The sequence below is a fragment of the Coenobita brevimanus genome, chromosome 74 (assembly GCF_032717465.1).
Source record: "Coenobita brevimanus isolate Jiangsu-jjx chromosome 74, ASM3271746v2, whole genome shotgun sequence".
NCBI lineage: Eukaryota > Metazoa > Arthropoda > Malacostraca > Decapoda > Coenobitidae > Coenobita > Coenobita brevimanus.
Genome location: NC_137027.1, coordinates 28231652 through 28258185, shown reverse-complemented (window position 1 = coordinate 28258185; position 26534 = coordinate 28231652). Strand labels below are relative to the sequence as shown.

The window sequence follows — 26534 nt, the reverse complement described above, 5'->3', positions numbered from 1 at the left end:
ATGACTTGTTGCATGAATGCAACTTATTAACGATGCGGCCCTGGATCTCATGAGAGTCCGTAGTGCAAGATGCAATTGCCTGAAGGGCTGATTTTGAATCTGAAAATATGACAAATGAGTCATGCCTAGAATTGAGAGCATAGTCTATGGCTTTGTCAATAGCAAAAAGTTCTGAAGTAAACACAGATGTATGAGTCGGCAACCGATACCTGAGGGCACATTCAGTCGACCACACACTTGCACCCACACATTCACTCGACTTGGAGCCGTCGGTGTACAATTGATGGGACCGGGGGAAGAGGATTAAACAAAGAATGATGATGATTGCTATCTACCTCCAAATGGTCATCTATTCTTTTCATTTCAACTTGGAGAGCTGCAAAGGTGGGGGGGATGTAACGGCAGAAGGAGGACATGGAAGAATGATGTTTATTTTTCCTTCCATCTATCCCTCTCTCACCTGACAACACACACACACACACACACACACACACACACACACACTTCTCATAAGTTAATAAAGCCCAGGTGGAGCACAAACTGTTGCAACTTCATAATATACGCAATTTTCAATATAAGGGGGTAATTTTTCGGTGTGTATAAAGAGAGGTGTCTTCACTCCCCATTGAGGTCTGTAATAACTCATTCAGAAAATGACTTTTTTCCTAGGGACTTGTTAAGGTTTATTAGTAGACTAAACACTTCGCAAAAATAAATAAAGTAGAGGAATTTTTGTTTTATTCCTGATAGTTTTATTAAAACCGAGTAAATAATAACAATAATTCTCTATGTAGCAGTATATGACAGTTCAATCTGTGTTCTGATTGGCTAGCTGTTATGACGTCACTAGCTCCTCCCCCTTACCACACTTGCGGCTGCTGGGCCAGCCGCCACAACGTGGCGTGTGAGAGTTCAGTGTGGACCCTGACACCAAGAAGGTTAGACGCCATGGCTTCTTTCGCTCTGCTCTGCATTTTACTGGCTGTCCTTCCTGCTTTGAGTTCAGGTATGGTAGAGTATGACTTTTTTTTTTTTTTTTTTTGGAGATTCGTGATGTTAAGTGCTTTTTGAAAAATCGTTATAGCTCTTCACTAGCGATTTATTCTGTCCGCACAGCGATATCCTCTCCTGTCTTAGATGCAAAGTACCGTATGTCGATATGGAATTTTAAACTGAGATCTCGTTGCACATTTTCCTCAGATGTTTATTCTTATCATTGCACACTGATATGCTCTTGCATTACTGCAATCTGTTTCAATATTGAGCAATATAAATAACGCTCAAAAGTGTAGAAATGTTTTATGCTAAAATATAATAATAATAATAATCCATCCATCATCCAATACTACATTGCCCCATGAGGAGCGTAGGAGCCCGGGGCTAGGCAAGGAAGTCCTGATATTTAAGATGAGTGACCAGCCTCACTCACTCCTGAGTGTCATTACGTGAGCAATCACCGGCTTAATCCGATTGGAGCACCGTAATTACCCACTAAACCACCAGGCGCCAGAATCTGGTTATATGGATACCACCCAACGTAGTAAATGGTTTCCTGGTGAACAGGAAACCATTTGGCTTGTCACTCAGTGTAGACTCATCCACAGGCAGAAGGAAGAGGAAAGAATGAAGGAAAGAAAACCAGAAGAAGGAATATAAAGTTACCCATAGGCAGAAGGACGAGGACAGAATGAAGGAAGAAAAGACAAAAGATAATGGAAGACAAGAAGGATGGAATAGAGGAAAGGGCAGACATCCGAGAGCAGCACAACCTCGAGTGATTGGATGGTGAGCGCCCCCACCTACTACCGATAAATAATAATAATAATAATAGTGATACATAGCTAAGGAAGAGCTATTACGAAGCCTGCTATCCCACTAAGAATAAGTTATGTATAATATTGTTTTCACAAACACACACACACACACACACACACACACACACACACACACAGATTTATTGCCTTTTTTCGTCAGTGTCATTTTTCTTCTTATATATGACTGTTTCGTTGTATTTTTCACTTTATAATAATAATATCTATCTATATACCTAGGCTGCTTCCCCTAAGGAAGCAGTAGTAGTAGTAGTAGCAGTGTATCATTACTACTCTCACTACCATTGTCATTATTATTATTATTTTTATAACTATCACTGTTATTATCCTCACCATTATTCCATACGTTGGGGATATAGGAAATCGCCGCTGTCCCTCCGTCTTTCCTTCCGGGCCTGTATCTCGTAAACTACCAGGTGGATTGGCTTCCTATCACACAGAAAGATAGAGTATGTGTCGTAGTTGATGCCCGTATAGGTAAAATTGCCATATTGTCTGTACATCACGAGCTATGACCATATAAGGACAAATCTGTCTTGTTACCTCCGCCAAGAAGGTTATGTTTTACCCCGCGTTGGTTGGTTGGTTTGTCTGTCTGTCTGTCTGTTAGCAGGATTACTCAAAATGCTTTGAGCGGATTTTGATGAAATTTTGTGAAAAGGTGGGCCATGGGCCAAAGAAGAACATTAAATTTTGGGGGCGTATCCGGATCCGGAGTATCCCACACAATATCTCCAAAAGTTCACAATGAATTTCAATGCAATTTAATGGAAAGATGGGCCATGGACCAAAAACGAACTGATTAAATATGGGGACGGATCCGGATCCTATATCCACTAATACGGATCCGGATCCTTTTTAATGGCAATGGTATTGGCAGAGGTATGCGCTCTTGGACGCTTTTTAGTGTTTTATTTTGGAAACTTCTTGCTGGATTCTCTTCATATCTTACAGAAGGATAGAGTATAAGCCCTGATTTATGTCCTTATATATGAAATTGCCACTTTGTATTTTACGAGCTATATCCATACAAGGAAACTAATCTGTAAATAGCTGTATCTTAGAAAGTACTTGCTGGATCATCATAACGTCTTAAAGAACAACAAGCGGTGCCAAGGCACAGCAAACCCGTGCCCGGCAGTCATTTTAGTGCTGACGTATAGAGACAACAGGATATCTACAAAGATGTCATATATTCTGAAGTAAGTGGGGTGAAAATTGACGATTTTTAGCTCATTTGATATTTTAGGTCCGACTCACCTGACATTGACCCTTCTACCGCTAACTGAGTGGTGACCCCCCGGATGTAACAAAGCATGTTATAGGATGTAAACTTGAAGATGTTTTTGGTTTCATGTCGATGTGACGAAGTTGAAAAGAGTTATGGCGATTTTTTTTTTTTTTTACATTTTTGGGGGGTCTACAGCCCGGGCCTTGGCCCAATTTGACCCAAAATTTAATTAGATGTTCAGGTCATAGCCCATCATCCCTGTAATTTTAATCAAAATCGCATCACTAGTTTTCACACAAAGTGTTAACAGACACACACACAGACAGACCGACAGACAAACAAACACAGACACACAGAATGAAAACAGTAGCCTACCATCTCCGAGCCCCTCCGGGGTAGGGAGGGGCAAAGATAGTGTACGAGTCCTAGTTTATGTCCCTTTATATATATGAAATTGGTATAACTATTAGTGCATATCAATAGGTTATATTCTTTACTGTATGATGGGGATACGTCTTTGGAACGCTTGTTATTTTTCCTGTTATCATCATTATTATTATCAATACTGCAATTATCATTATTAGTATTACTACTGTTGTTATTATCATTACTAATATTAATAGCATGGTCACTATCACCACTACTATTATCATTACTACTATTATTATCATTATCATTGCCACTGTTAGCATCACTACTATTATTATTATCACAACTTCTTTTATTATCATGACTACTACTATTATTATCATCACTACAACTATTATTGCTACTGCTATCATCATTATCACTATTATTATCATTACTGCTATTATTATTATCATTACTACTATTGTTACCATCACTACTACTATTATGATCACTACTGCTAATATTATTGAAATGCATGATGTACAGCATAGTACCCCCAGGAACTCACCGACACCCCCACCCGGACCCCACGGAGTAACCGCAGCCAAATCAAGGGATGCCGTGCGACAACAGCATAAGTCAGCCTGGGCTGTGCGCCCCTATAGCACCCAGCGGCTGCACCGCCGCCCTAGCAGGAAGATGACACTACCCTCAGGGAGTGGGACCGCCAGATCAGCTCGGGGTGGAGCTGTCTGTCCAGCTCTGACTAGTGCCCCTCAGGAGACAGCCGATAGCCGCTCCCGTCTTCTATAGGAAGATGCCTTTTCTTTAGGGACGGCCTGTAGCTGCGTGCCCCTCATAAGGGAACTGGTGTCTCACTGGCCTGAGGGTAACGAGGAGACAGCCGATAGCCACTCCCGCCTTCGTCAGAAAGTGTCCTTCCTGGGATGGCCGATAGCTGCCCAACACCCCCTCCTGCAAGAGACGGTCGATAGCCGCTCCCTCCTTCATCAGACGGCCGATTGCCGCTCCGAAGGTGCTGCCCCCGAGATGGCCGATAGTCGCTCACCCTCCTCCAGCAGAAGGAGATGGGTGGAAGCCGCTCCTGCCTTCGTCAGACGGCCGATTGCCGCTCCGAAGGTGCTGCCCCCGAGACGGCCGATATCCACTCACCCACTCTCCTGCAGGAGATGGCCGGAAGCCGCTCCCGCCTTCGTCAGATGGCCGATTGCTGCTCTGAAGGTGTACAGAGGCACGCTAAGTCCCCCACTCGGGCCACGGCCAATAGCCGGGCCTTGGCGCCCTATAGTTGCACCCTTGGGCAGCCACGGCCGATAGCCAGGCACCACGGCCAGCAAGAGGTGTCAGAAGTGTCATCGCCCCAGCATGAGATGAGAGCCCAGACCTCCAGCATCGAAAGACCCCAGCGAGGCCCTACGGCTTCCCCTGGCCTCTGCTCCCTACGCTTGGCCCTGGAGAAGACCCACCTGACGGACCCTAGTTCAGGTCGGTGCCGCAGCCCCTCCCTGACGGCGCCCATTGACTATGGGGGTCACAGCCCTCAGTCACTCCAGGCCCTTCCCAGGACGCCCGGGTGTGATCTCTCCACACCCCCAAGACGGCGTAAGACCTGCACCTCCGGCTGAGACCTAAGCCAGAGACTCCTGGACCTGTTTGGCCCCAGTCCTGAGGGCCACACTCCTGAATCTAGGCAAGAGACTATGGTCTACTTCGCCACCTGCAGCCCTGGACGAGAGAGGAAGCCCCTGCGAGTCATCCCGTGCCCTCTCGGCACGCCCTCCCTTGGTGGTGCCCCTATTCCAGCAGAGTTGTCGCCGGCATGTGTCCCCACCACCCTCACTATATGAGTGAATTATGTTAAGTGTGGTGTTGCCCCAGAATTAGTTAAGTGACTTATGCTAAGTGTGGTGTTGCCCCAGAATTAGTTAAGTGACTTATGCTAAGTGTGGTGCTGCCCCAGAATTAGTGTAACAGTGATACAGTGACTTAATGTATGTTGAATATTGGGGCGAGTGAAATCACGGGCGGATGAATAAGGACGAGTGCAGAAACGAAGTTCTGTTGAATCAGACTCACAAGTGATGCCCTTGCAGAAAATCAGTAAGACTACTACCCCTAGAGAGTCTCTATAGTAAAATATACAAATGTCCTTTGTTACCGGGAAACAGTAGAGAAAAAGTGTTAACCATAGTCTCCCGCTTGTATTACCGTAAACACAGTGAATTCCCAGTGTCCTGCACTCTCCCTATAGGAATCTCCTCTCAGCCGTTAGTGTATATGTAAGAACCTGGACAAGGAATAGAATCAATTGTCAAAACCCCTTTGCTATCAGAAAATACTAAGTTCGAATTAATAATACTTATTCCCTCCCAATATTACTATAACTCTGTTCTGACCCACCGCGTTTCACCCCTTGTCCCCCCCCCTGGGTAAGACTCACTCCCCGCACTCCCACGCGTACCGCAATCCTGTATTCCTTGTACACCTGTGCACTAAAATTACTGTGTTGGCATCAGTATCTGTTAAGCCAGTATCCTGCAAGATACTAATATCCTAGTTAAGGTTTTATTTTCTGTCACATATTTGTTGTAATATCTGCTGTTTTTGTCCTGTGTCTGACTGTGGTAATATACGTGTAAAGGTTATTGCCTGGAGTTTTTGTGTCCTGCCTCTCTTTATTGCACTAAGCCCGGGTCTCGAAAGAGGACCCTGCTACATGTTAGGTGTTCTAGGACCGAGGAGTCAGGCCTTTTGCATCTAGCATTATACTGGTGGCTAGCAGTGGTTCTTGACCCAGGCATAGAAGGGAGGTAGTGAGGAAATATTTGGCAAAATGGCAACTAAACTGCATGTACAGTTACCCAAGTTTGACCCCGACCAGTACAATATACACACGTATCTGGCAATACTTAAACCCTTACTGGATATTGGCTTTGATAATGACCAGCAGAAAATTGCAGTCACACTTCCACTATTGGGCAAAGCGGTGGCGAACATAGCACCAAAAATCGTCCAGGAGCTCACCTGGCAGAACTTTACAAGGTTCATTGTTCAAGCCATCACCCCATTATTAGGGAGAGTGGTGGCCCTATCCCAATTGGATAGTTTTTCATTTGACGGGGATTTAGATAATACCCTGATACAGGCAAGACGCTAGTTACTGCTGCCTACCCAGAGGCAGATAAGGGAACCTGGGATCAGCATACGTTTAACACTCTGCTCAGTGCTTCCAAGAGTTTTCAAACAACACTATCCATGACCCAACTGGAGGCATGGATAGAGATGTCCAGCTCATATGGCGCCTCCTGACCGCCTGCCCTACTCCCCAGCAAATTAATGTGGTAAAGAAATTTCCCACTCAACCCCTGGCTCCCCCGACCATGCTACATCCGCCCTTGCCTCACACCAGCCCTACCCTGGCGCCCACCCTGCCTAGGGCACAACCCTCCTGCTGGCGTCCCACCCTGCGGGAAAATCCGAATCTGATCCTAGTGAATCCGTGGGAATTCACAGCCTGCAGCTCCCGCTGTCCCCTATATGACATACGGGACCAGCTTAAAGCTGCCCGCTGCAGAACCACGGCCCCGGGTTCACGTAAGGTGTCCTCTATAGAAGGTGAGGCCCCAGAAGATGAACTGGCATTCATGGACTAGCCCCATCCGGGAGAACAGGAGCAGGAACAGGAGAATGAAAGCCCCAGACAGCTGGATTTTTAGGCCCGCCCCCACACCAACCCATGTTGGCTGGGGCCATTACCTCTAAGTATCGCCCCCCAGTGTACCACAAGATGAAATTGAATGGCGTAAAGGCCAGACTGCTAGTCGATACGGGAGCAGCCAGGTCCTGCCTTTACAGCCACTATTTCTTCTGCCACAAATCGACATTGACCCAATCTGCCCCACTGCCACTCACCTTGTGGATGCGGGGGATGGCCCCCTAAACTCGGGCCATATGGGTCAACACCCACCAGCCGGTGTCCACCTGACATCAATTCATTGTTTTCGACTCCTCCTGCTGGAGCTACGACGGGTATTTAGGACTGGACTTACTCCAAAAACTTGGAGCTACGATTGAATGCCGCTACCGGCAGCTCCAGTTCCGTCCCCCACCCCACCCCACCCAGGCCGTTTGCACCTGTACGCCACGGCCCCGGCCGGAAGATTCGCCCCCTTCCTCCCTCCCGTGCTCCTCTCCTCCTCACCTCCCTCCACCCCCCTCTCCTCTCCTCATGCCCCCCCTCACCACCCCTTCTCCCTCCTTTCCTGGCGCTGTCTCTGCCGTTGTTACCATTCCCTCCCACCATGAGGCCTGGGTGCCCCTTAACCGGCCCTCTGGTCCCTCTGTCTTGTTCTCCCTCCTCCCGTCGGGAGCCCTTTCTGCCTGCCTTTTATCTCCCACTTTTCTCCCTCCACACCACACTGCCGTCTGCATCGCTAACCTCGTCCCTTCCCCCCTTACCCTCCCAAAAGGGCTCGTCATCGGAGAGATTGAGGAAGCCGAGCCCTGTGCCCCATCCTCCTCCCACTTCCCTGCCCCCCTTCCCCCCATTCGTGACCATCTCTCCGCCCAGCAGTCACACACCTTACATCGCCTCCTCCTGGATTTCCAGGACCTGTTTGCGACAGGACCAGCAGACATAGGGCACACCACATACCTGTCACATGAAATTTACACGACAGGCCCACCCATTAGACAGCCTTACCAATGAAAGAATCCCCGACAAAGGGAGGAAGAGGACTGCCAGGTACGGGAAATGATGGAGGCCGGCGTCATTTCCCCCTCCACCAGCCCTTGGTCCTCCCCCATCATTCTAGTAGAGAAGAAAGACGGCACGATGCGATTTTGCATCGATTACCGCCACCTGAACGACGTCACCATCAAAGATGCCACTCACCTCCCACGAATTGATGATTCCTTAGATTCCCTTTATGGGGCGTCTTGGTTTTCCACCCTCGACCTCCAGTCTGGGTACTGGCAGGTCCTTGTACATCCAGAACACCAAGGCAAGATGGCCTATTCCACAAGCAACTGCAAACATTACAAATTCAATGTCCTGCCATTAGGCCTCTGCAACACCCCTGCCACTTTCTCCAGGCTAATGGAATCTGTCCTGAGCGGCCTCACCTGGGAGACATGTCTGGCCTATTTGGACGACGTCATCATCTTTAGCCAGACTTGGGCCGACCACTTGCAGCACCTCCGCCGAGTCTTCACTAGGATTCACCAGGCAGGCCTCAAGCTCCATCCCTCTAAGTGTGTCCTGGCTCCCAGGACTGTCTCATTCCTGGGACATGTTATCTCCCAGGCAGGAATCTCCCCGGTCCCCGAGAAGCTCCACGCCATAGCAGACATACCGCCACCACAAGATGTCCACGGCGTCCGTGCCTTCCTAGGACTGACATCCTACTATCGTTGCTTCGTGAAGGGGTTCGCACAAATTGCCAAGCCTCTTCACGATCTGACCAGGAAGGGGGAGTCGTTCATCTGGACTGAGGAAAGGCGAGCTGCATTCCAGCAGCTAAATGACAAGCTCGTCTCTGCCCTCATCGTGGCCTTTCTCAATTATGCCCTCCCCTTTCGCCTCTACACCGATGTTTCCCTCACTGCCATAGGCGCCGTACTAGCCCAGGTACAAGCCGGTCGGGAACACATCATCGCCTGCGCCAGTCGCACCTTGAATCCAGCCGAGAGAAATTATGCCACAACCAAGTGAGAATGCCTCGGCATAATCTGGGCCCTCCAACATTTTAGGGCTTACCTTTCCGGGACCCAGTCACGATCATCACAGACCACCAATCACTCCAGTGGCTATGCCAGCCTGACTCCCATAACACCCATCTCTTCAGGTGGCGTGAAACCCTGGAGGAATTTCAGTATGAAATCTCTTACAGGCCCGGAAACCTCCACACCAATGCAGATGCCGTCTCCCACCTCCCCATCCACGCAGTACAGCCAGATCAGGACCTCCTACAACTAGAGTACCTATATACTGATAGTAGCGACAAGTCAGCGATAGGACACCATTTTCCTGACAAATGCGCGGCACTCACCGACTCCCTGCCCGGAGACCTGCTGTCCCCTCTCTCTCTCCTGGTGATAGTTGCTATAAATACTGACGAAAGCATAATATAAGAGAAGGTGATGAATGAGAAGTAGGATGCTTAATATCAATGTTTATATGCGAATATTTAACAATATACTATATTATAGCAGTCACCTGTTGAGGGACAGGACTTGATTACATTCTGTACAAGTTTCCTCACGGCTACACTTTTACTACTAAGTTTTATATTTTTCTTCTGTGTTTCTTTTGTCTTCTTCATTAATCTTTTTGTGGTAGAAATGCAAGCGAGCATTGATAAACTTGCTTAGAAGTTTGTTTTTGAGGTTGTGACAGTTAGGATTACCAAAAATTTTGGTTAGGTTTACTGCTTCATTCATCAGGGTTTTCTTAATGTTTTCCCTTCCTGTCAAATCACACTGACCTTTCCTGAGCATCAGCTCTACTTTATGCAGCATCTCATATACTTTAACTGACACAGCAGTAAGTCTTCCTTTTTTGTATTCCTTGAGTAAAGTGAGGTCTGCTGCTTTATGAGCTGTCTGATGGGGTGATGATATTACATCTCTCAGGCGCTCGTCACAGGTGGTCTCCGTGTTTTTTACATTATGAACACAATAACCTATAAGGTTGTACAAAGAATCACTCTGTGTTCCACGTATTGTCACAACACACGAAAAATTATGAGTACATGTAGAATACACATCAAAAGATTCTGTATGAATAATGCACGTAAGAATACGCGTAAAAACACGAGACATGTGATAACAAACACACGAAAGTTAAACGTCATACATATATGAACAGTAACATACGATAGTATAAAGGTAGGATAGTATAAAGGTAGGCTACCTTGGTATGAAGAGCGCACTATTATTTTGTGAATACTCGGTAATACTTTTTTCCCATGTAGGCATAATACACAAGTAACACAATGCACTCATATGAACAGGAAGTATAATAATACACATGCAAGATATGCATAAATAACCATAAACAAATACCAACATAGTATGATAAAACCGTGAATTTGTGAATCATCTCTTCTTACGCAAATTCATTCTCATTGATTAACCGTCCTGATACTCTTATCTACTTTAGTGGTTCCATCTTACACTGGCAATTCTTCTATTTCTATGGCAGAGAGGAACAAGCTCCCAGCAAATTACATGAAAACATTCATTAAGCATACCATACCTCACATAAGACTGATTTCGAAGTTGGTTCCCACCCCAGACGATTGACTTTATTCCTCCACAGTTTCCTTCTTTCTGGATCAGATGGAAATGTGAACACTTAAAAGCCTATCTCCGGTCGATTGGCACACCCATAAGCAGAACAGCCCGGCATCACGCCCACTCTCAGCAACAAAAAAAAACATGAACTAACGACATGCCTGTGTGTGAGTCTCAGTCAGGGGGTGCGCGAATTTGGCAGGAAAATGGCGGCCATTAGCTGAGCGTCCGGTACCCCCTATGTCAATACTCTCCCGGTATATAGGTACTCTACCTACAACTATGGCACCGCAAGGAGCTGCCCCCCTGGGTTTCTGCCCACCTGTTCACCAAACTATGCCGACAGGGTGACCACCTCCTAACCCCGTCCAGGCATATCCTCCTGACCCCCGATGTGGCACGTGACACCCTGTGCCACCTTCATGCCCATAACGGCATCCACCTGGGCACCAAGAAATTATTACAAGTGTTTAACGACACCTACTGGGTGCCAAACTCTTCTACCCTCGCCAAGGAAATCATTCAAAGTTGCCGCGCCTGTGCACTGGGAAAAGATACCACCCTGACCGCCGGACCCTTGGGCCACATTCCCGCCCACAAGCCCTGGCAACTCCAGGCGATAGATGTAGTAGGCCCCCTCCCTCCCAAATCTGGATATAAATATGTGATCACCGTTGTGGACACATATTCAAAATTTGTAGTAGCCTGCCCAGCTAAAGAGCATCATGCCGTCGCCATTGCCGATGCCCTTCTCCGACACGTGTTCCCTTATTTTGGCATCCCTCAGGCCATCCATTCTGATATTGCCCCTGAATTCTCTGGAAAAATCTGGAACTCGCCAGAACATTTGGGTATAAAATCTTCCACTCCTCTCCCTACTGGCCACAGGGGAACGCAGTATGTGAACATAGCCATTGTACTCTCATGAATCAATTATGCACGCTCATCAAGGCTACGAAAGATGATGACTGGCCGGCTCATGTGAAGATCATTTAGTAGGGCATGAATTTCTGCCCCCTGAGAAGATGGGGTTTCCCCACATGAAAGAATATTCGGCGAGGCCCCCCTTCTATTACCATTACGCCAGCACTTGCAACCACCCGCCTCCGCTCCCACTACAGACCCGTTGCACCTTCTGAAGGGCCGACTGCACCACCTACAAAAAAGTTTAGACCTCGGCCCCGACACAGCCTCCAGCCCCTTCAGCCCGGGCGACACCGTCGTCATCGCCCAACTTCCCACCCCCCACAAACTCGCCCCCCGCTTCACGGGGCCTCACACAATCACCCGTGTCCCCAACCCTTACCAGGTTGTCGTGGATTATCACGGAACCCCACACACCCTCCGAAACTGCCACGTGTGCCCTTTCCACATGCCTGCCCCTGCAACCCAGACCCCACACCCCCGACCTCCCCCTGTTCCCGCGCTGCCCTCCACTTCCACACACGAATGCTACATTTCCTCCTTGCCCTCCCCCTCCACCCCCCCTACTGCCTCAGCCTCCCCTCCGCCGCCACCCCCTGCACCTCACCTGACATCTCACCCGCCATACCAACCTCCCCTCGCTCTCCCTCACCCCTTCCCTCTGCCACCCCACCCTCACCGCTCAGCCCCACGTGTCCCGCCCACGCCATCACACCCTCACCACAACCCACTACCACTGCCCTCTGCCCGCCGCCCTTGCATATGCCCACTCCAACGGTATCACCCCCACTGCTCCCCACACTCACACAGCAGCCCATACTACCCAACCCTGCCCACCCAGCATGCCCACTTCCCCATCCCCTCCCACCCTCAGAACCACCACCACCCACTCAGGGCACCTCTCACGCCCACCTGCCCGATACACCCATTCTCCTACACCATCCGCCTCCCCACGACTTCACACTGTTATTATACACCAAGCACAAATCCCCTCCACCTACACTCCCCAGAGACTCTACGCCACATTACCACGGCACAAAACCAGACCCCTGCCCTCGGTGTCCACTATACAGCACCACACCACACCAGCAGCAACACCGAGCAAGATGAAAGTGCGATGGGCAGCCTGGGCGCCTACCCTCGACAGGAACTGCCGGCTCTGTGGACCACGCCACCTGTTGAGCCTCCTCCGCGCCGCCCCCACCACCTCCACGCTATTCCTCACTTGCAGCGCGGAGCGGGAAGGGAACCACTCCACTGCTGCCTAGCAGGCCATTCTACAGCACCTCCAACCTGTGTACACCACCCACAACACTCACGTATACTACCTCCAGCCACGGGGACGTGACTTTTTCCAGGGGGAAGGTGGTGAAATGTGTGATGTACAGCATAGTGCCCCCAGGAACCCACCGACACCCCCACCCGGACCCCACAGAGTAGCCGCAGCCGAACCACAGGATGCAGTGCGACAACGGCATAAGTCAGCCCGGGCCGTGCACCCCTATAGCACAGAGCCACTGCACCGCTGCCCTAGCAGGAAGATGACACTACCTTCAGGGAGTGGGACTGCCAGATCAGCTCGGGGTGGAGCTGTCTGTCCAGCTCCGACTAGCTCCCCTCAGGAGACGGCCGATAGCCGCTCCCGCCTTGTACAGGAAGGTGCCTTCTCTTTAGGGACGGCCTGTAGCCGCCGGCCCCTTGTAAGGGAACCGGTGTGTCACCGGCCTGAGAGTAATGAGGAGACGGCTGATAGCCGCTCCTGCCTTCGTCAGAAGGTGTCCTTCCTGGGATGGCCGATAGCCGCCCAACACCCCCTCCTGCAGGAGATGGCTGATAGCTGCTCCCTCCTTCGTCAGACGGCCAGTAGCCGCTCTGAAGGTGTTGTCCCTGAGATGGCCAATAGCCGCTCACCCCTTCTCCAGCAGAAGGAGACGGCCGATAGCCGCTCCTGCCTTCGTCAGATAGCCGATTGCCGCTCCGAAGGTGCTGCCCCCGAGACGGCCGATAGCCACTCACCCCTCCTCCGGCAGAAGGAGACGGCCGGAAGCCGCTCCTGCCTTTGTCAGACAGCTGATTGCCGCTCCAAAGGTGTACAGAGGATCGTTAAGTCCCCCACTCGGGCCACGGCCAATAGCCGGGCCTTGGCGCCCTATAGTTGTGCCCTTGGGCAGCCACGGCCGATAGCCAGGCCCCTAGGCCGGAGAGAGGTGTCAGAAGCGTCATCGCCCCAGCGTGAGATAAGAGCCTGGACCTCCAGCATCGAAGTACCCCAGTGAGGCCCTATGGCTTCCCCTGGCCTCTGCTCCCTACACCTGGCCCTGGAGAAGACCCACCTGACAGACCCTAGTTCAGGTCGGTGCTGCAGCCCCTCCCTGATGGCGCCCCTTGACTCTGGGGGCCGCAGCCCTCAGTCACTCCAGGCCCACACCGGGACGCCCGGGCGTGATCTCTCCACACCCCCAAGATGGCGTAAGACCTGCACCTCCGACCGAGACCTTAGCCAGAGATTCCTGGACCTGTTTGGCCCCAGTCCTGAGGGCCACACTCCTGAACCTAGCCCGGAGACTACGGACCCCTTCACCACCTGCAGCCCTGGACAAGAGAGGACGCCCCTGCGAGTCGTCCTGTGCCCTCTCGGCATGCCCTCCCTTGGCGGTGCCCCTATTCCAGCAGAGTTGTCGCCAGCGTGTGTTCCCGCTGCCCTCACTATATGAGTGAATTATGTTAAGTGTGATGTTGCCCCAGAAATAGTTAGGTGACTTATTCTAAGTGTGGTGTTGCCCCAGAATTAATGTAACAGTGATACAGTGACTTAATGTATGTTGAATATTGGAGCGAGTGAAATTACGAGCGGATGAATAAGGACGAGTGCAGAAACGAAGTTCTGGTGAATCAGACTCACGAGTGATGTCCTTGCAGAAAATCAGTAAGACTACTACCCGGGGAGATTCTCTATAGTAAAATATACAAATGTCCTTTGTTACTGGGAAACAGTAGAGAAAAAGTGTTAACCATAGTCTCCTGCTTGTATTACCATAAACACAGTGAATTCCCAGTGTCCTCCACCCTTCCTGTAAGAATCTCCTCTCAGCCGTTAATGTATACGTAAGAGCCTGGACGAGGAATAGAATCAATTGTCAAAACCCCTTTGCTATCAGAAAATACTAAGTTCGAATTAATAATACTTACTCCCAATATTACTATAACTCTGTTCTGACCCGCCGCGCGTCACCCCTCTTCCCTACTCCCGTGTGAGACTCCCCGAGCTCCCACGCGCACCGCAGTCCTGTATTCCCTGCACACCTGTGCACTAAATTTACTGTGTTGGCATCAGTATCTGTTAACCCAGTATCCTGCGAGATACTAATATCCTAGTTAAGGTTTTATTTTCTGTCACATATTGTGTTGTAAAATCTGCTGTTTTTGTCCTGTGTCTGACTGTGGTAATATACGTGTAAAGGTTATTGCCTGGAGTTTTTGTGTCCTGCCTCTCCTTATTGCACTAAGCCCCGGTCTCGTTAGGTGTTCTAGGACCGAGGAGTCGGGCCTTTTGCACTTAGCATTACAATTATCACTATTACTATTATTATTATCATCACTACCATTATTATTATTATTATCATCACTACCATTATTATGATTATCATCACTACTCCTCTAATTATCATTACAACTATTATTATTAATATCACAACATCTATCAGTACTACAATTATTATCACTCTTAGTATTATCATTATCACTGTTCCTATTATTATCATCATCATCATCACTACTACCAGTATCATCACTACTACTATTACAGTGTTTTTACGTCCTAACCCACAACAGGTCAGAGCCGTCCGTGTGAGTCCTATCCCTGCTGCTACATTTTTGTAGACGGCACGTGTCAATGCTTTCCCTGCGACTTCAGGAGGAAGAGGTCGTCCGGGGAGCCCACCACGACCACAATGTCAACGAAGACGACCAGTACGACTCGAGGTGACCCCAGCATCGGCAGTGTGAGTGGTGGTAAAGGTCGTCGTGAAGCCCCCAGTGGTCGTCGCGCAGTATGGCAATCGTAAGCAAGAACTTGGCTCCATTATCCTCAACAAGAACGACAAGAACACCAACAAAAACAACGATAACAGAACAACAAGAATGACAAATAAACAAGAACAAAGAACAAGAACAACATTACCTTCACAACAACTACAAAAACAACAAAGTATAGAAACAAGAAACAACCACAAAAACAATAACAAGAAACCATCATCAACAAAAACAGTGACAAATATAGTTCTTTCACCTTAGCTTGGCTCAGATTTTCGTACTTTTGCAGCTTATTTCACGTACCTCTGTGGCAGAATAAGACAATGCTACGACTCTACATCCCTCCCATAGCACTTCTTCGTGATTAGCAATTTGAAGGGGTTAATGATGGCTATATCTCCCCCTCCCCCGCATTCCAAAATTCCCTCCTGCGCTTAATAAAATCGCTTGGATGTGATATGAATTACGTGAAAAGGTAAAAAAAAAAAGTTTCTCTCTCTCTCTCTCTCTTGCCAAATATATTGTTCAGAGAGTGAAATACCATGTCTCATTATCCTGTGTGGTGTGGTGTGGTGCTGGTATGATCGACTGGTGTCGTATTATCCTGTGTGGTGGTGTGGTGTGATTGTCACTGACGGGTGGTATTATCCTGTGTGGTGGCGTGGTGAGGGAATTATTGGCTTGTGTGGTATTACCCTGTGTGGTCGTGTGGTGTGGTGTGTTTATTATTGACTAGTGTGGTATTATCCTGTGTGGTGGTGTGGTGTGACTATAATTCACTGCTGTGGTAGTGTCCTGTGTGGTGGTGTGGTGTGGATATTATCGACTGGTGTGGTATTATTGTGTGATGGAGTGGTGTGGTGTGGCGTGGCTTTTACTGACTGGTGTGGTATTATCATTTGTGGTGGTGTGGTGTGGATATTGCCAACTTGTGTGGTATTGTCCTGTGTGGTGGTGTGGTCTGGTGTGGGTATTATCGACTGATGCGGTATTATCCTCTATGGTGGTGTGGTCTGGTGTAGGTATTACTGACTGGTATTAGAGACAGACAAATCCAGGCAGCAACAGCCTCCTTGCTCTATTTAGCTTGCCTGGTAGAGAGTTTAAAAGGCTGTAGGTCACAGGAAGAGGGAGAGACTGACTGAGGGCGATAGTTCCTTATCTGACATATGGAAATGATGATGAGGAGGAGGAAGAGGAGAATGATGAAGGTGGTTATGGTGGTGGTGGTGATGATGATGGATAATAAGAAGAGCCAGAGGAGAAGAGAAAGAAAGGTATTTGTTAATATTCCGTAACATCTCTTCCCTGGCAATTTAATATACACATATTTTTAAGAGACATGAATGGAGGAAGGAAAAATAAAGGAAATTATAAAAAAAGATCCATGTGCATAAAGGCATCCTCCATTCATAAAATATAGCAACTGGACTTAAATAAAAATGGATTAAATGTTTGTGGGAAGCAACTCCCAGGAAGTGAATTCCGGAGAGTAGTAATTCTGGGGTAAATGAATTTTGATAAGCAGACGTTCTGCATTGCGGGGGAGAGAGTTTAAGTTCATGGGCGCTCCCAGCTGCCCCCCCCCCCCTTTCCTTGCTCGTTGTTGTCGTGGGGGGGCTTTGGAGACATCGATGGGGACTTGATGTGTGGGGCAGCCATAGCAGGGTACCTTATTGTACTCCAAAGTATAGGAGTCTGGTTGCTGGGTGGATGTCATATTTGTGCCTTCACTTTGCTCAACCCTCTCCTCTCTCCTTGGGTCCCTGTCGGTGCCTCAGCTGATTTTGCAAGGCCCTTTTCTTCTACTATTGCTTCTTCTTTCCTTTTCTCCTATCCTCTCTATTCTATTTTTGGCATTAAAAAGTGTGGAAATTTTCACGTTCATCAAAATTCTCATCTGTGACCTCGAGTAAGTTGCAACAGGAAGGACATGGGTGTGCCCGTGGGCTATTGGCCTGGCCAATTGTGGAGGTCACGGTGGTTCGGCACTACCCCAGTATGTGGACCTTTGCAGGGACAGATCTCTGCAGAGGCGGAACTGCTGCCAAGCAGCAGCTTTCGGTTCCGGGGGTGCTGTTGCTCGGCTGTGGGACTCTCGGCCAATAGCCGGTGGCCCAGCATTGTGCTGGAAGACTTGGTCCTCCCGCACAGTGTTGCTATCCCTTGTAGGGTAGGGTAGGGAGTGCATACTAGGAGCCTGACCTCTGCTTGGGTCGTTGGCTGGACCCGTGGACTCCGCGTTCCGCCCAAATAGTCCTTTCTTTTTCAACAGTCACGATGAGTTTTCCTGTTTCCTTAGAAAATTTATGGATAGTGTTACAGGTTCCCCCTCCCCCGGTTCTGCCGATTGTTTGACCCCAACGACGACCCCGGCCTCTCTTCCTGGACTGGACACTGATACCTTTTCTCACCCCATTATGGTGACGACTCAGAGCTCCCTTTTGACTGTGGCCACGACTTCTTCCCCTTCTCCTACACATTCAAGCATACAAAACACCTCGTCCTCTTCACCTACTGTGTCTTCCACTCCTCCAGCTCCTGCTTCTTGTACGTCAATCAGCCCTTCTACTATCGTCACACTTCACCCTTACCTTCCCTCTTTATCTCCTGCTTCTAATCCTTCAGTATCCTCTGTTTCCCTCTCCCGACCTCATCCTTCTTCCTATGTTGCTGCTCCTTCCCTCGCCTCCTCAATTTTCGGTGCACAGACGTGGTCAAAATTTTTTAACATACAGGACACAACCGACGACCTCTCACTCCACCTCAGTCTCCTTCGACAAGTAGGCAGGGATGTCACCTTCTCAGCCCATCCGAATGGTTCACGCCTCCTTGTTGTTAACAGTGCTGCCCAAGCCGAGAAGGTTACATCCCTAGTCAGTAATACAGGAAAACCCATCTCCGTGTCCCCAGACACCCAACTCAATTCTACCACTGGTACTGTACGTCTACCATCCTCGATGTCCTTCGGCCAGAGGGCTTTCCCAGACTGCGCCAGTGATATTAAACTAATTCTGTCAGAACAACACCACCTAATACATTCAGTTCAATGTTATTCAGTTCCTCCTCGTGGACGACGCCAAGAACCTGCAAATATTGTTAAAATTATTTTTGCCTCACGATCTGCCCCCCACAGTCATCATTGGAGGCACTATTCTCCAAGTGCAAGAATACATTCCATCTCCTCGCCAGTGCACATCTTGTTGGCGCTTTGGCCATCCAGCCAAGTACTGCAGATCATCCGCAGTCTGCGCCAACTGTGCACTGGCCAGTCATGCCACCTCAGACTGCATTTCCACCATCCGATATTGCCCTAACTGTCAGGGCGGCCATTCTGCCACCTACCGACAATGCCCAGTTTACCTCTTCGAGGCAGAAGTGTCCTCTGCCTGCTGGAAAACTGGCCTCTCCCTTCATGAGGCTCGTCGTAAAGTTCGCGGTCTCGGTCATCACCCGAACGTCACTTATGCACGTGTAGCCCGTCCTCCTCCCATAGTAACTTTGAATAACACAACTATTTCTTCATCCCCTTCTGTACCTGTCTGTGTATCAGCTGTCCCCTCTTCATCACCTCTCTCCTCCTGTCTTCCCCCCACTCACTCTATCCCTACTCATGTACCTGTTGTCTCCTCTTTCCTTTCCCCTAGTACTTCCACCCCTCCCTCTTCTCTACCTAACCCTCCCTCTACCTCAACCCCCCCGTTACAGTCTCCTCTTGTTCCTGTCTCTAATTCTTTCTCTGTTTTAGATTCCTCTACCCCTACCTCCTCATCATCCTCTTCCTTACCTATTCCCTCTCCTCGTCCTTCCCCCCATTCCCAACCTCGTCCCTCCTCTCACCCCAATTCTGTCTCTTCTATCAGCCGTTTGGCGCCTCTGGCCCAACGCACCATCCGACCCCAGCCTCCACTAATAGTAAACGCAGACTACCCACTGTGTCAGACTCTAAGTCCTCTCCCACTCATCATCCTACTTCTCCAGCTCGTAAAGTTCTAGCGACGAATGCTCGTCCCTCTCAATCAATACACTCTGCCACAACAAAGTCCACATCTCAGCAGTCTTCTCAGTCACATCCCCGGACTACTCCACAGCCGGCTAATTGTAACAAAAAACCCTCCGGTGATGACGACAGTGAAACAATTCCTAAGATAATGGACTACATTTTAACTTCTTCGCCAGATCCAGCAAACAATGCTGCACCCTCTCTTTCCACCCACTCTGTTGAAGTTCACTCTGTGCCACTTGATCTCCCCCCTACTCCTCTCCCTCCTTCATCCCACCCTCCACCTTCCATCTCCTCCTCCTCTTTACGCCCCTCCTCTTCCATCTCTTCCAGTACTCTATCCCCTCTATCTCTCCCCATGCCTCCAGGCTATGGTGACCATCCTGCTTGTCCACCAGTTCAACCTTCTACCTCTATTCCTACCATCGTAACGACTCGATAATGCATGTTATTATTTTGTAATATTTCCAGTTTAACATATTTTACTTCCTTTGTATATTTTATCATTAATTTCTTTTTATCTTTCCTAGACTCTGTTTTTTCTGTTAGGTCTTATTTTTTATTTTTGTGTTTTAAAGTTTTAATGTCTATTTTACAATGGAACATACGCAGTTTTACGGCCCATCGCAATGACCTTCGCTATCTTCTTTCAGTTTACTCTCCATCCTTAGTTTGTCTACAAGAACCCCGTTTGCCTTCCCCTCCGGTACCTATACCTGGCTATTGTTTCTTGTTCTCTCCTCTTCCCTTTCTGCATCAGCTATCCTAGTCCATCATACTGTTCCTTTCGAACATCTGTCCATTAATACCACCATTCCATGCCATTTTATTCTGGTTTTTCTCAAACATTGGATTACAGTGGTTTCTGTTTATTTCTCTCCATCCCAACCTATCGATTTCTCTGCCTTATCTCTTTTACTATCCCAGTTACCCACTCCAATTTTATTGTTGGGAGATTTTAACTGTCGTCATGCCTTATGGGGCGACACCATTACTAATTCGCGTGGCCGCCAACTTGAATCTTTTATTTTTAATAATAATTTATCTTTATTAAATAAAGGAATGTCAACGCACATTGATGATAAAACTCATACTTTCTCCTGTCTGGATCTCTCCCAGTGCTCCTCTTCTGTTTCTCTAGATTTCCATTGGTCTGTCCTTTCGGACGCCGTATATAGTGATCACTTTCCTATAAGGCTTACTTTCACTACATATTGTCCCATACTCAGGTCCCCTCGATGGAGTTTTCCAAAAGCTGACTGGCCAACATTTACTTCTTTAACCGTTCCTTCTATACACTCTTCTTCCTTCGATACTGTTTTAGATATGCTTACATATTTTAATGTATTAGTTCTGAGTGCAGCTTTGACAGCGATTCCTAGGTCGTCCCGTCCTTTTACTTCGAAGTGTGTACCTTGGTGGGATTCGGACTGTACTGTGGCACTCCATGTTAAACGTGCACGTTGGAAGAGTTTCCTGCACAAACGCAACACTCCGGATGAACAGAGTGCATTCCTACTGTTTAAAAAGGCTCAAGCTGTTCTTCGTAAGACTGTTAAACGGGCTAAACGCCGTAGCTGGAGATTGTACGTTTCCACCATTACTACCAATACACCCATTGCATCCGTCTGGAAACGTATACGCAAAATAGCGGGTAAACATCTTCCCATGCCCTCCCCCGTCCTACATTTGGATGGGGAGTCAGTTGCAGATGCTCGTCTAGTTGCTAATTGCTTAGGTCTTCATTTTAGTAATGTTAGTAGCGGCTCTCATCTCTCACCTGACTTCCATACCCTTAAAGCTGCTACTGAATGTACCCCAGTTGTCTTCAAGCTGTCGTCTAGTCAGTCATATAACGCGCCATTTGCGCTCCATGAATTGTCGTCTGCCCTTCGCCTTTGTAAGAACACTTGCGAGGGCCCTGATAGCATACACTATAATATGCTCCGTCACCTTTCCCCCCAGGCCATGGCCTTATTATTAACTATTTATAATCATATCTGGACAGAGGGTATTTTTCCTCCCTCTTTTCGTAGTGCCGTCATTCTCCCATTTCTTAAACCAGGAAAGCAAGGCCATGCCCCTCAAGATTATCGCCCCATTGCTCTTACTAGCTGTCTTTGCAAATTGCTTGAGCGTATGATAAATCATCGTCTTATGTGGCTCCTAGAATCCAAGCAATTTTTGTCCTCTTCACAGTTTGGTTTTCGAAAAGCTCGCGGCACCTTAACTCCCCTCCTAAATCTAGAGACTTATATCCGTTCAGCCTTTGCCATTCGACAATCTGTTATCGCGGTGTTTTTTGACCTTGAGAAAGCTTATGACACAACCTGGCACTATCATATTTTACTCACAGTTCGTTCTTATGTTGATGGTAACCTTGGTGTTTTCTTAAAGAATTTTCTATCAGCTCGCTTCTTTAGAGTCTGTGTTCAGCATACTTATTCAGATCCATTTCCACAATACGAAGGTGTTCCCCAAGGCAGTGTTCTTAGCACTTCTCTGTTTCTACTGGCAATTAATGGGATTGTTTCTTGTCTCCCAGTTGGTGTCCACTCTTCTTTGTATGTAGATGATTTTGCAATATATACCTCAAATTCTGACATCTCTGCCCTTAGTGCTCTTATTCAACGTGCAGTTTCCTCTGCCTCAGAATGGGCCACTTCTCATGGCTTTCGGTTCTCTCCTCTTAAGTCTCATGCTATTACTTTTACTTGCTGTCATCATATTTCTCAACCATCTCTTTTTCTTTATGGTACTCCTCTCCCATACAAAACCTCCACCTCCTTTCTTGGCCTTCTTACTTGGAAAGATCATATTACCTCCTTGAAAACCTCAGCCTTGCAATGCCTCCGTCTCTTACAAACTTTGTCTCATGTGTTGTGGGGTGCTGATCAGACTACTCTTCTTCGCCTCCATATTGTTCTCGTTCTCTCCAAACTTGATTACGGTTGCCAAGTTTATTCTTCTGCTTCAGACACCGTCCTCCAACAACTCGATTCTGTACATCATCACGGTTTACGTCTGGCTCTTGGTGCCTTTAAGTCCTCCCCAGTTGAGAGTCTGTATGCCGAATCAGGAGTTCCATCACTCTTCCGCCGTCGCGCTCTACTTTCTCTTCGTGCCTATGCTAAGTTGCACTGTTTTCCTCGTACCCCTTCTCTCCTTCCCCCCGGTCTTGACTTAGACAGGTTTTCTTCTCCTAGGACCAAGCCACCTTTTGCAGTTCGAGCTCGTACTCTCCTCTCACACTCCTCCCTTACAATTTGTAATGTTTTCTCTTTCCGCACGTGTCTTTTTCCTCCGTGGCTACTTCCGCGACCCCATGTTTGCCCTTCCATTTTCCCTTATTCCAAGTCCAATTCTCCTTCCTTCATTCTCCGTTCCCTGTTTTCTGATCATCTCTCCCACCATTCCTCTGCAATACCTATTTACACTGATGGTTCAAAACCCCCTGCAGGTGTTGGATTTGCGATTCTCTTTCCTAACACTTCTTATCATTTTAGCCTTCCTGCTTATACAAGTGTTCTAACAGCAGAGTTATATGCCCTTTTGTTTGCATTACGGTATATTTACCGTGCATCCCCTTCCTCATTTGTGATATTCTCTGATTCATATAGTGCTCTATCCCTTCTCCAGTCACCTTCTGCCTCTCATCCATTAGTCCTTCGTATCTTGGAATGGTTGTTCCGTATCTCCTCTCGTCGTAAAACAGTCCAGTTCTGTTGGGTCCCAGGACATGTGGGTATCGCGGGCAATGAACATGCTGATCAGTTGGCTGGCATGGCAGTTAGCAGGGATGTCTCTCCTTCCTTCCTCATTCCAGTTTCTGATCTTTTTCCTGCTCTATCTTCCTTCCTTCAACACCGGTGGCAGTCTTGTTGGGACTCTATCACTAATAATAAACTGCGTGTTGTTAAACCTTCTGTCTCCCCCTGGTCAACCCCCTGCCACCGTAACAGGAGGTGGGAGACCGCTTTAGCTCGTCTCAGAATCGGCCATACTAGACTTACCCACTCTTATTTGATGTCTGGTGGTCGCCCTCCCCTTTGTACTCGGTGCAATACTATTCTCTCCATACGGCATATTTTCCTTGATTGTCCTCTTTACACTATACAGCGACGTGTTGCATTTCCTTTTTTGTCTCGCATCCAACGTACCCCTCTTCTTGCAGACTTTCTTCGAGAATCACCATATTTTTCCTTCCGTAATATCATGTCCTTCCTTACCTCTATTGGTCTCCTTTCTGACATCTAATTCTATTCCTTACCTCAGTAGTCCCATGTTTGATATGATATACTTCTTCCATTGACCCATTTCCTACATGACGCCATGTCTGTGTTCCTGACCCACCCAATGTACACAACTTGTAGCTGATGATCCGGCTTTGTGCTGGATTTTGGCACTAGGTTCCTATTGTTCTTCTTCTTCTCCCAGCTGCCTGAGTATTTCAGGAGAAAATGTGAAGGGAGGCACAATTGAAGCACGTTCGTCAGAGCAGTTACAGTAAAAATATCGGTAAAATAATGCTAAAGTTGCAACATATCTGGGTACTGATAATGGAGGAAGGTCCTGCGTAATGGCAGGATTATTGATTAATCTAATGGTTTTATTTTGAATTTTGTCCAACTACCTCAGTGCAACCTCTCCACGTTCACTCTACAGTGGTGAACAGTATCCGATCTGAGAACGCACGTGACTTTTGTATATTGTGGCCAACTGCTCGTCAGTGAAGAATTCACGAACTCTGTACATAAGTCCCAATTTTTAGAAAAATTTTTAGAAAAGGATTTAACATAAGCTGTCTAGCTTAGGTTGGTGTTTAGTGTGACACCTAGGATATCAATTGTAGTGGATATGGGAAAATTGACATCTTTTAAAGTTATGTAAGAGACTGAGGGATTCTTTCTCTTGGAGAAATTAATGTATTTAGTTTTCTGAGCATTAAATGAGGCCAGATAGGTTTGTCACTACTAATTAATTTTAGAATGGTCCTTGTTCAAAGAAATTACTGTGTTTATTTGGGAATTTATAATATCAGATTGTGTAAAGGTGGTACTAAATGTGAAAGAACTATGAAGTGTCGAGTCATCAGCATAAGAGTGTATTTTGTTTTGAGTGACAGATAGGAGGTCAGTTATATGAATGAGAAAGAGGGTTGGGGCCAAACCTGATCCCTGAGGTATTCCAGCATTTATGGACTGATACTGGGAATAAGTTTCATCTACCATGACCAGTATTTTTCCATTATGAAGGTAGTAAGAAATTAGAGCGACAAGTGACCCAAGGCCATTGAGTAACATGTTAGACAATATGGCCCGGTGCCACACTTTGTCAAATGCTTCTGAAATATCAGGTGCTATTGCATGTGTTTCACAATGGTAACCCATAGTTTTGTTAATCTAATGGGTAGGAAACAAAGAATGTCTACAACTGAACATTCTTGTCTAAATCCATACTGCCGATCATGATTAATGTATTGATTTCTAGGTGCTTGACTATGCGTTTGTTAGTGTCTCAAAAACCTTGCCATTAACGGAAGTTAGAGCGATTGGTCTGTAGTTTAATGGATCAGAAGTGGCTAGCTTCTTAGGAACAGGATGGATATTTGCTTTTTTCCAAGAGGCTGAAAACTTGAGGTACAAATGCATAAGCGGAAAAATCTTACCAAAGAACAATTTTTAAGTACTATTAAAGGAATTTCATCTGGACCAGTAGCTTTTCTACTGAGAGATTCTGTAATACAGCTTGTACGTATCTTGTGTGGATCTTGAAAGGGGGTATTTGAGGGGAATCAAAATCAAGTACAGGAATATTGTAATTTTCTCTATTTAGGGTTGAGATTGTTGATAATATATCAACAAGAAGGTTAGTTTTCCGACGTGGTTCACTTATTAGATTTCCATTGAGGGACTGTAATGATGGAATGGAAGAGGTGGTAATGAAGTTAGATTGAAATGAATTTAGGGTAGACCAGAATATTTTTATTGTCGTTTGGGTTGTTTAGTAGTTTGTTAGCTTGTCTATGAAGAAAGTTTGATTTAGAAGGATTGATAATAGTTTTGGCGTGGTTTCTGATATTTCTATTATAAGTTAAAGACTTCTTTAGTTTTGGCCCTTGTCTAAGTGTTATGGGCTATTGTTTTATGTTCTCTTACTCTGGCACAATTATGGTCAAACCATTTAGGTAAATTACATCTTTTTCAGTACCGTAACTATGATAGGGAATTACACAACATTTTTTTTTTTTTATAAGGGAATATGTTTTTCAAATTATGTAACTACAACCACATATTGAAATTGTGCTTAAGTATGGAGAAGCAGTTTTTGTCTCACTTAAACCCTCCTCAGATGTAAAATCAAAATAATTATCTATCTCGTCATCAATCTATTATCTATCTATCTATCTATTATCCACTGGGGAACAAATTTGTTCTTATTTTCTCTTGCATGAGATTTTTCAACTGATTGTAAGTATTTTTTCAACGCTGATTTCAAATATGAATTCGGGTTTCTTCTACATGCTCTAGTTTTCATGCAATATGAAACTTGTGATTTTCGCAAAAAAGAACACCCATTGCTATTAACACTACGGATAGCTTGAGAACTAGGCTTAGATCTAGCCTAACCTTAGACTAATTAGGCTAATTTTTTGTACAAGCATCATTTTTTTAATATTAAACACTTATACAAAGAAAGGAACGAAAAATTCATATATAATTTTATTTTACATTTACCATTAAGCTCATAAACAAAAAGAAAAAAGGAAGCCTTTTTGTCTCAAGTTTGTTTGTTTTTGCTTGTTTGTTTATTTTTTCATCTTAGTCCGTCAAAGGGACAATGA

The 26534-nt window shown here is 46.9% G+C and overlaps 1 long non-coding RNA gene across 1 annotated transcript in view; it reads left to right on the top strand.

Moving 5' to 3' along the window:
• Window positions 1-911: 911 nt before the first annotated feature.
• LOC145407887 (uncharacterized) overlaps window positions 912-26534 on the top strand; it is a 563348-nt gene continuing 537725 nt past the window's right edge. Inside the window, exon 1 of the long non-coding RNA XR_013898809.1 lies at window positions 912-1006. This is a non-coding gene — a long non-coding RNA (uncharacterized LOC145407887). The remainder of the gene's footprint in view (window positions 1007-26534) is intronic.